Raw genomic sequence first — 10,862 nt, 5'->3', positions numbered from 1 at the left:
CAGGGGTTTGCACCCTATTTAAACGACTTAACTACCCCAAGCCAGCCCCCATTCACCCTCAGATCCCTGTATCTCTCTCTAGTCTTGCTTTCTTGTGAGTTTGAAGTGTTTTGTGGTGTATTGAAGTTTCTTTGAAGGAAAAGAAGAGGGAATCAAGAAGAGGAGAAGGAGGCCAAGAATCTCTGTATCATTCCAAGGTTTCCCCTAAGGTATAGCTCGTTTCCCCTCCGTTTTTAAGCTTATAGCTCCATAAAAGTCCTTTTTGAGCCATTTCCAAGATTGTGTATGCTTGAGGGTTAGTAATAAATCGATTGGCCTATGGATCTAGGCAAGATTGAGCTCCAGGAGCTCAGATCTATTAGCTTTATGGCCCCATGTTGCTTGTTCACCCTAGATCTACCCTTTTGAGGCATTTTGAGCCCTAAAATCCATATTGGTGAATATCCACACGTAAAGTTGGAAACTTTACGTGTGATTCGTGTCCTAGAAGTCCAGATCTGTGAATGGCATGGACTGGAATCGAGCAAATCTGTGTATTTAGTGGGTGCATGGCAACGACTCTGCGAGTCGTTCATGTGACTCAGCGAGTCTGTTCGCGATTCTCCGAGTTTGTCCCCTTTTCGTAGTGTCGAGTGAGCAGTGAGTCACGGGGTGTGACTCAGTGAGTCGGAAGCTGAACTCATCTATGGAGGTACTCGGTGAGTCAATGCCCTGACTCGGCGAGTTCAAGGCAATCTCCTTAGATCAAGAACAGACTCGGCGAGTTGTTCATACAACTCGGCGAGTCGCAGCAGCAAGTGTTCTTCGGATGAAGATGAGCTCGACGAGTTGTTCATACAACTCGGCGAGTAGGATGAAGGACTTGAATATCAGTTTAGAAGGAGAACTCGTCGAGTCGTCGCCTAACTCGACGAGTAGAAACGGGATTCAGGACAATTGTTTGGGTAGGGACTCGACGAGTTGGGAAGCCAACTCGGCGAGTCAGGTCAACTGAAAGTTGACTCTGACTTTGACTTAGGGCATGATCAGGGGTAAAATGGCCATTTTACCCAAAGGACAGTTAGCAGTGTTTGATTGAGTATGTTGTGGGAATTGCAGCCGGAGGATTTCCGGAGCAGCAGCAACAGCATTAGACAGTCATTTCCCGATCAGATCAGCAGCTACTTCGAGGTGAGTTACCTACCAGTAGCGGTGGGTCTACGGCCACAATGCCGGCCCACCAGTAGGAGTTGTATGTTAGATGATTGTCTTTGTGATATCATCTAGGTTTGCTACTACCTGATATGTTGTATGCTGGCATGATATGTATATGTGATAGTTGTAGAGTTCGGTTGTTAGGACCGAAGGGTAGGTCGGACACCCCAGATATGTCTGACAGTACGTGATGATATGATTGCATGTTGGCTTGTTATGTTATATGAGATAAAGGTAGTAAGAGGGGACTAGTCCCCGAGGATCGGTTATTAGGACCGATGGGTAGTCAGCACCCCAGAATGGCTTGACATGGGTAGTCAGCACCCCAGAATGGCTTGACACGGGTAGTCAGCACCCCAGAATGGCTTGACACGGGTAGGACGGCGCCCCAGAACGGCCGTACCGGGTAGTCAAGCACCCCAGAATAGCCTGGCAGTATGTATGTTATGTGTTTGTATGGTATGTGGTACGATGGGGGGACTCACTAAGCTTTGTGCTTACGGTTTTCAGTTTTGGTTTCAGGTACCTCCTCAGCTAGGGGAAAGGAGCCGGCGCGGTAGCAGCATGTCACACACATACTCTCCGGTTTCCGCATTTACGAGCTTCACTGGGATTTGTACTCTGATATTTTGGATTGGGTGTATGAATTGGCTTTTAGACATGGTTCACTTTGTGTTATGGTTTGATCAAACAATGTTTTTAGTTATTAATATTTTCTAAAGTAATGTTTTAAAACAAAATTTTTGGTAGTGAAAATTGGGTCGTTACAGAATGGGCCTACAGTAATCGCTTCCCAGATCAGGTATCCGTTATCCTCCGATCCAATCACGTAATCTTCAAAGTGATGCGTCCAAACTTCATAGTATTGTGTATACAAGATTGGTATCCTTGTCGTAGAACTAATGCTGTTGGAGATGTTGATTGGATTGGTTTGTGAATCATCCATGGACATTGTAATGACTTTTGATCGATAACCTGTAAAAGATCAGACTTGTAATATATTGTTAGGGTTAGATCAACAACTAATGAGATACGTCAATATGGAGTGACGACTCAATTAATGTCAATCAATGCGGAATTAAAAACCCTAATAACTTCTTCGACAGAAGAGATGTGTATGAATTACACAGTCTCCTGCTCTGATACCAATTGATAAGAATTAAACTATAGATCGATTAGATCTTTCACAGGTATGATTATGGAAATCAAACAAGTCAAAAATAGTAAGAGAATGAACACATAATGGAATCAAATGTATGCTTATGATTCAAAATAAAGTCACGCCTCAGCAGAGCTCGATGAAGAACTACCGCTGTAGAGGCGAGCTAGGGTTTACAAAACTCAGAGAAAAAAAATAATAAAAAAAGCGATAACATCTAAGACTACATGCATGCAGCTTATATACTAAACCCTAGTACAAAAACATGCACGGTTGGACAGGCCCAATATCGGCAATCAAAACTGGGCTAAGGATCGAGCCCATGACGCAATCTAATAGACCCAACAAAAATTTTAAAAGATGTTTACATTATCATATAATTCAAAACAAACAATGTATATATCAATTTATTATAAGATTTATTATATAAGAACTAACAACAATGTCATTGATGTATTTTAAAAAACATATATTTGTAAAGATTTCAAATATATTGTTGTATTCTGCGCAACGTGTGGGTATTCGGCTAATGTTAAATATAAAACCTACATCGTAATTCCAAATCCACACACAACCTATAAATATATTTCATTGAAATAACATCACATAAAATATATCTATCTAAATTGAATTTATTTTTATTTTCACGGGTAGCGGATATTGAGATGATGCAACTTTAAATAAAATAATATATGATCTATTATTTGATACTCACAAATTCATTACGAAAATAATTTCATACACCCATGTTTGATAATATTTATCATTTATTTAAAATACTTAGAATGTTTTATAATAAATTTGTATAAAGATTATTAATTTAAAGTTACTTACAAGAATATATTTATTTTAATAACATATATTTATCAATATTTTAATTATAACCGCGTAGCGCACAAAATATTTCTTAGTTTTTTATATTAAGGTGACATTGCACCAAATATGACACCATTCCATTTAACCGTATAAATATATTTTTTTCAAATCTTCAAAATAAAAAAAGAATAGAATACAAGCCTTGAATTGGCTGAAATGAGTTTGCACTTAACATCTAGCTATTGAACCTAAAATTGTCGAGTCCGAAGCTCAAACTCGTATAAGATCAACAACATTAGAAATAACATGATTTTGTTGGATCAAAAACTCCGATTTAGCACTATACCAACTTTTTAGGACTAATATCATAAAAGAGATAAGTTTCTAACGTGTAATTGGAAAAAACTCTAACATTTTATTTATTATTGCTATGATCATGATTTTCTCGCTGAATTATCACTCTAGCCCATTTAACGAGTTTTATGGTTAACTTTGTTGTTATTATTATTATTATTATTATTATTATTATTGCAAAATCAGTCCTAAAATTGAGTTTAAAGTTCAAATATTGTCCCTGTAGTTTGCAAAAAATAACACCACATGAGTTTTTACTTTATTTTTTGTTTTTTATACTTTATTTATTTTCGTTATATATATATATATATATATATATATATATATATATATATATATATATATATATATATATACACACACACACTAGCCGTCTACCCGCGCAAAGCGGCGGACGGCGAATAATTTGATCTCTTTAGAGTTAAAACCATTTTGCGTTCACTTCAAGAAATGAATATTAAATGACATCTATTTTTCAAGAGCATTACCATACCATATTAGGGGGGTGTTTGGCTAAGCTTTTTTAAAACAACTTATTAGGTTCCACATCACTATGAGTTAAAAAAGTGTTTGGATTAAAATAACTTATTCCAGTGGGGAACCTCTAATACGTCATTTTTTCATAAGTTACCCTACACTTACTTATTAACTTATAAGCTAATAAACTAATAAGCAATAAGTTTTTTTGCCAAACACCCCCTAAATGGTTATTACTTCCATTTATACATACCCAAACCACTTGTACTGTTTATCGTCCTTTTTTTTTTTTTTCGTTTTCCTTAATTCATTTATTAATTTAATGTCCTACTAAGTAAAATGCTAAAATATATAAATAATAGTTTATAAAAATAAACCTTTAGAATATCAGGTGTTGTGATTCAAAAGTCGATAAATAGGCCTTTGAGAAGGCCAAAATACTCAGGTGTCAACTTGTTCATTGTGATTTTAAACCAAGTTCGGTCACAAATTAAAACATTTTCAACGATGGTATGTAATTCAAGGATTCATATTGATTTAGGTTCTCGAAACCTTAAAATATTGAACAAAATCTATATAGAACCTTATAATAAGGACAATAATCACCGTAATCAGGAAGTCCATGTGATGAAACTTGATATTATAAGGACCAATGATGAAAAAGGTTTCATTTTTAGACCAAACAAGATGAAAAATATACAAACTACCTTAATCATGTCAAATCTTGTATTTAACCGTTCTTTATTGCAAAAGTAAGATGCCAAAATATACAAACTAATGATAATACAATGCTCTAACTGGCCCTCTTGGTTGAGTTCTTTGAACCTGCAAAGCCAACACATTAAAGAAACATAGTAAAAACTTTTTTAGGAACAAACCTGATATAATAAAGCCTTCACCCAATATATTTATAAGATAAAAATACAAAAAGTTAAAAATGATGAAATCAATTACAAGTAAGGATTAAAATAAAAACCTGTTAAGAAAGAGCCATCTGCAGCAGGGATATTTGAATCAACATGTATTTTCTGATGGTTTCAAATTTTGAATTATCCGAAATTCAGGGAAGGAGATAGAATTTGTTGAGAAATATAAGGATTCAAAACACAGGTTAAAATTTAATATTATTTTATTGATGACTACTTGTACTATTAGCTTAATGATTTGAACGTCTTAAAAAAAATATTATTATATTCAATCTATTTTTAGAAATAGTGAGATTTCTTTTATAAGATAGTAAAGATATATATATATATATATATATATATACACACACACACACACACACACACACTTGATTTATCTTTTTTATATGACGGGTTTTGAGGAAAACAAATAATCTTATGTTTGCATGCAACCCTAAAATTGATCTACGTTTTCTCTAATAGAATATATCATGTGAACAATATTATAGAAATCCTAGAACACTAGTATATAATCAAAAATTACATAATTAGAGTTTCAAAACATACCTTCGATTGTTATATAGCAATAACAATCCAAATCCTTAGTGTTGTTGAGACTTTGAGAACAATCGTCATAATTGTCACGCCTTTAATGGGTCACACCCAACACTAGCAATTGAAGAATATTGTGGAGAAGGAGAGAGGAGGAAAAATTTTCGGTTGGTGTTCTTTGGGAAGAAGTGGCCGAAATTTAGGGTTATATCCTTATTTATAGTGCAGATAGGAAACCCTAGATAAGCCCAAGTCCAAGATAATCTTACAACGAGTAATTATCCACTTTCATGATTATCCATTAGAGACTATTATAGAAACCCTAAGGCTCTAGGAAAACCGTCCATAGACTATGGAGGGTTCTAGATTGCGTCTATCAATTATTGACCAACTACAATTTAGTCCCTTCACTTTTAATTAATTATTTTAATCCCAAAATTAATTCTAATTAATTTCTAGTTAAATATTAATTAATTATTACGATTTCTGATTAATATATTATTCTCATAATATATTAATAAATTAATTATTTCAATTTATTAATCAAATTAATAAATCAACCTCTTTCTCCAAAATCATCTTTCCCAGTTGCTAGTTTTCATGGCAACCCAAAAGGATTGTGCTACTGGGAAAGATGATTTGTTGGATTCTCTTCAGACGATTCCCTCTTAACGACAAGATGACCTTCTTCTACTCTATGTATAATTAAATTGTATTTTATGTTGATATGCCTTGATATGTCATGATCTCTTGGTTCCTTCGTTAAGGAAACCGCCCCTTCATTATCACAGAAAATCTCCATTGGCTCCTTGATGGCTGGAACAACTTCAAGGTCTCCGATGAAGTTCTTCAGCCATATAGCCTCATTTGATGCTTCACTTGCTTCTATGTACTCTGATTCACAAGTAGAATTAGCCACTATCTCTTGTTTGGAACTTTTTCAGGTTACCGCTGCTCCATTAAAGGTAAACACCCAATCAGATTGAGAACAAAAGTTATCTCTGTCTGCTTGAAAGTTGGCGTCACTATACCTGATTACTATTAATTTGTCACTACCACCAAGCAAAAGGACCCAGTTCTTAGTTCTTTGCAGATACTTAAGAATATTCTTAACCGCTATCCAATAGGCTCTACCTATATTCCCTTGATAATGACTAACCATGTTTAAAGCGAAAGTCACATTAGGGCAAGTACATGGCATAGCATACATGATAGATCCAACGACGAAAGCATATGGAACTCTACTCATTTATGCTATCTTTACATCGGTACTCGGAATCCGAGTCTTACTTAGTCTAGTATTGCTCTGTATTAGTAATTCTCCTTTCTTGGAATTCTCCATACTAAAATGTTTTAGTACCTTATCCAAATATGTACTTTAACTAAGTCTAGTTAGCCTTTTACTCCTATCTCTCAAAATCTTTATCCCTAGAATATAAGCAGCCTCTCCCAGATCCTTCATTAGTGAAACACTTTCCAAGCCAAGACTTAACTTCTTGTAAAGTTGGAATGTCGTTTCCTATAAGAAGTATGTCATCAACATACAATACCAGGAAGGTCACTATACTCCCACTAGCTTTGACATATACACATTATTCATCCTCACTTCTAGAGACGCCAAACTCTTTGACTTACTCGTCAAAGCAAAGATTCCATCTATGAGAAGCTTGTTTCAATTCATAGATTGACTTCTCAAGCTTACACACTCTATTAGGGTACTTAGCATCCACAAAACCCTCTGGCTGATTCATGTAAACATCTTCAACCAACTTCCCATTAAGGAAAGCGGTTTTGACATCCATATTCCAGATTTCATAGTCATGAAACGCAACTATGGCTAGCATCACCCTAATAGATTTAATCTTAGCTACTTATGAGAAGGTCTCATCATAGTCAACCCATGAGGTTTGAGTAAAGCCCTTCGCAACCAGTCAGGTATTGAAAGTGTGCACCTTTCCATCCATGTCGGTCTTCTTTTTGAAGATCGATTTGCACCCAACTGTCTTACGACCTGGCACATTGTCAACCAAATTCCAAACTTGGTTGCATACATGGAATTGATCTCATTGTCCATTGCCTCTTTCCATTTAGCAGACTCAGAGCCTGCCATTCCTTCATTGTAGTTAGAAGGTTCATCCAAATTTACCAGTACTATCACTGATAAACGTATCACCATCTGTAGTAATATGGAAACCGTAAAATCAGGTGGCATTCTAAGTATACTAGAACGCCTAAGAGGTAATGACTCGCTAATCAGTTCAATTGGAATTTTAGGTTAAGCGCTAGCATTTTTAGAAAGTTCCTTCATCGTTTGACTCTTAAATTTCTTCAAGATCAATAATACTCCCACCGCCCTCTTTGCTTACGAGCTCTCTCTCGCGAAAGACTCCCCTTTGTGCTATGAAGACAACGTTCTCACAAGGTCTGTAGAACAAATATCCAAAAGACTTCTGTAGGTAGCTGATATGTGCATATTTAGTTCATATTAAGTATAGATTTTTATTCATTTATTAGCTAAATTATTGCATTTTATGGACAAAAGGTACTTAAAAGTGTTTGAATTATATTTTCAGTCCAAAAATGAAGCTTGGAAACAGAAGGAAGCAGGAGAAGCGGTTGAGAGATCAAGAATGGAACAAAGAAGAAAACCACCAAAAATAATACCTACTCGGCGAGTAGGGTCGACTACTCGGCGAGTCTGATCGAAGAATCGAGAAGATAATGATTCGGGATCCCAGAGACTTATCACAATACGGGGACTGAGAGATGGACTCGACGAGTCGCCACCTGACTCGACGAGTCGATTCGTATATATAGAGATAACTCTTCAGAATGATAGAGGAGAATTCTGGAACGATTCAGAAGAGTTTAGCTGCGATTGAGAAGGCAGAAAAACCCTAGAAGACGACGAGAGAAGCTAGAATTCAATCCCGAAGAAGAATTGAGGCAAAATTTCATCATTCCACTTATTCTTTTGTTTTATCATTATGGTTAAACAATTTGACTCTGTTTGTTTGCTGTTATTTACTTCAATTATGAGCTAAAACCTTTAGACTTCTGTTTGGGGATACAAAGTTGACAATATGGTTTGATTGATTGGTAGGATTAATTCTAACTTGGTGAATTTTTGTTATTTTAGCTTGCTAAAGAACCTTGTGTGTGAATAATAATTAATTTTCTGTTAATAGGAAGATAATTGATTAGCATGAACATCTATTGATTATTAACCTCATATGCTATGTGATCACTATGCCATATGTCTAGGATTAATGAATATGAAACTAGAATTAATAAGAAAATTGAGTAAATTCATGTGCAAGCGTGTGTGATGACCATCAACAAGAAGTTAATTAAAAGATTAAATTAGTTAACTATTGCAAGTCTAAATTAACCCGAATAATTAATCTAGTAAATCTAATTAAATTAGACAACTGGCCACTGTTTAAGTTAGTTTATTTGCTAAGGATTAGTGTAGTGAATGCGAATCTAATCACTTGAATCGGTAACCAACGAAAGAATTAATCCATTGCACCATTACCTTGAAATCAACCATAGAATCAACTAAGTTGAACTAAACAGAAGTTCCCTTCCATTTATTGAATCTAGTTAGTATTTTGTTTTCTAGTTTCTAAGTAAGTAATAGTTAGTAAGTTTCTAGTCTTTTAAAACTAGATAAAACCCCTACTTATTAATTAACTTAGATAAAATTAGCTTTTAATTTTAATTTGCCATTCCCTGTGATCGATACCTTGCTTATTTAACTATACCACAATTGATAGGTTCACTGCCTTTTGTGTGTTATTTGATAATTAAAAGTAGGTTTAAAACTAAGTGAGTTTGCACACATCAAGTTTTTGGCGCCGTTGCCGGGGAACGGTTCTAAAAATTAACATTAAATTCTAATTTAATCGATCCTTTGTGTGGGATTTATCTCACACAAAGTTATTTAAGAAGCAATTCAGTAAGTAGAATTAGTTTTAATAAAATTCCGTTTTTAGAGTAACTAGAATTTTTTTTTTCTGTTTTTGCCTTGAACTCGCCGAGTGCACTCGTGCCGACTCGGCGAGTACATCGTTGTTTCAGTTCTAATATTTTATTTTATTTTTGTTCCTTTTACGCATTTTTTTGTTTTGTTTACAGTTGTTTCATGACCCGAGGATCTGATACACATCTGGTCCCCCCTCTTGAAGACCCGGAATCCGCACTAAGGAAGAGCAAAGGCAAAGTCGTTGGAGAATCCGCTTCTTCAAAGAACTCGCCACTCAAAAACCTCAAGTCCGTTTTCAGCAAGAAGAGGAGCAGCAATTCCGGAGCATCCAGTGCCTCTTTGACTATTGAAGACCCAATTCAAGAAGATATCGAATACGAGACCGAGGAAGAAGAAGAACCCACATTCGAGCACGACTCCGATTTTGAAGACGATTTGGTCATCACTATGGCTAATATCGATGAAGTCCCCATGGGGGAATGGAAGAAGAGGATGCGCGATGACACCGGCCCGGGACTTGTGCAGCCCGCAATTCCCGCAACCGCCACTTTCGAACTAAAAGGCCATATTCTCGCTCAACTCAAGGAGATTCCTTTTTATGGGAAGGATCACGAAGACGCCTACAAGCACTTGGACGAAGTGAATGATGTGGCCGACTAATTCAATGTACCGAATGTCCCTCGCGAGACCCAGCTTCTTCGCATGCTCCCAGTCACGTTCAAAGGAGCTGCAAAGGATTGGCTAAAGTCACTTCCTCCCGGATCAGTCACCACATGGGCCAAGATGAAAGAGGAGTTCATAGATCACTTTTGTCCACCCTCCAAAATAGCCAAGCTAAAGAAAGCAATTGCCAACTTCGAGCAACAGCCCGGAGAATCTCTATATGAAGCATGGGAAAGGTACAAGAGTTTTCTTAGAAATTGCCCACATCACGACCTTAATAGCCAACAAGAGGTCTCCATTTTCTACGATGGAGTCAATGTCACCACAAGGCAATTACTCGATTCTCAAGGTCCGCTCATGAAGAAGGCACCCCCGGTAATCAAGAAGCTAATTGAAGAATTCTCTAAGCACTCTAGAGAATACCACAATCCAAGAAACGAAGTAAGTCGGGGAGTAGTGAACGTGGCAAATGATAGCATAGCGGCGGTGATAGCTAAGCTTGATAGTCTTGATAGAAGAATGACAAAAATGGATCAAACAATCCATGCTATGAGGGTGGGATGTGAAAATTGTAGAGGGCCCCATCTAACAAAGGATTGTGATTTGGATGAGAATGGAAATAAGAAAGCTCAAGTCTTCTATTCAAGTGGCGATCGATACGATGAAAATTATCGTAAACCTAAGAAGGAATGGCTCCCATACGAAGAGTATAAGAAGGCTAAGGAGGAAAAATACAAGCAGAAGGAGAGGGGAC

The 10,862-nt window shown here is 36.3% G+C and overlaps 1 non-coding gene across 1 annotated transcript; it reads right to left on the bottom strand.

The window, feature by feature from the left end:
• Nucleotides 1-10,276: 10,276 nt before the first annotated feature.
• Nucleotides 10,277-10,383, bottom strand: LOC145060837 (small nucleolar RNA R71). Its single transcript, XR_013687019.1, has one exon. It is a non-coding gene; the product is annotated as a small nucleolar RNA R71 (small nucleolar RNA).
• Between the last annotated feature and the right edge of the window lie 479 nt (nt 10,384-10,862).

The sequence above is a fragment of the Lactuca serriola genome, chromosome 6 (assembly GCF_051521515.1).
Source record: "Lactuca serriola cultivar US96UC23 chromosome 6, Lser_US96UC23_V15, whole genome shotgun sequence".
Taxonomy (NCBI): domain Eukaryota; kingdom Viridiplantae; phylum Streptophyta; class Magnoliopsida; order Asterales; family Asteraceae; genus Lactuca; species Lactuca serriola.
The sequence above is the reverse complement of the archived record's forward strand: the minus strand, read 5'-3'. Positions and strand labels throughout refer to the sequence as shown.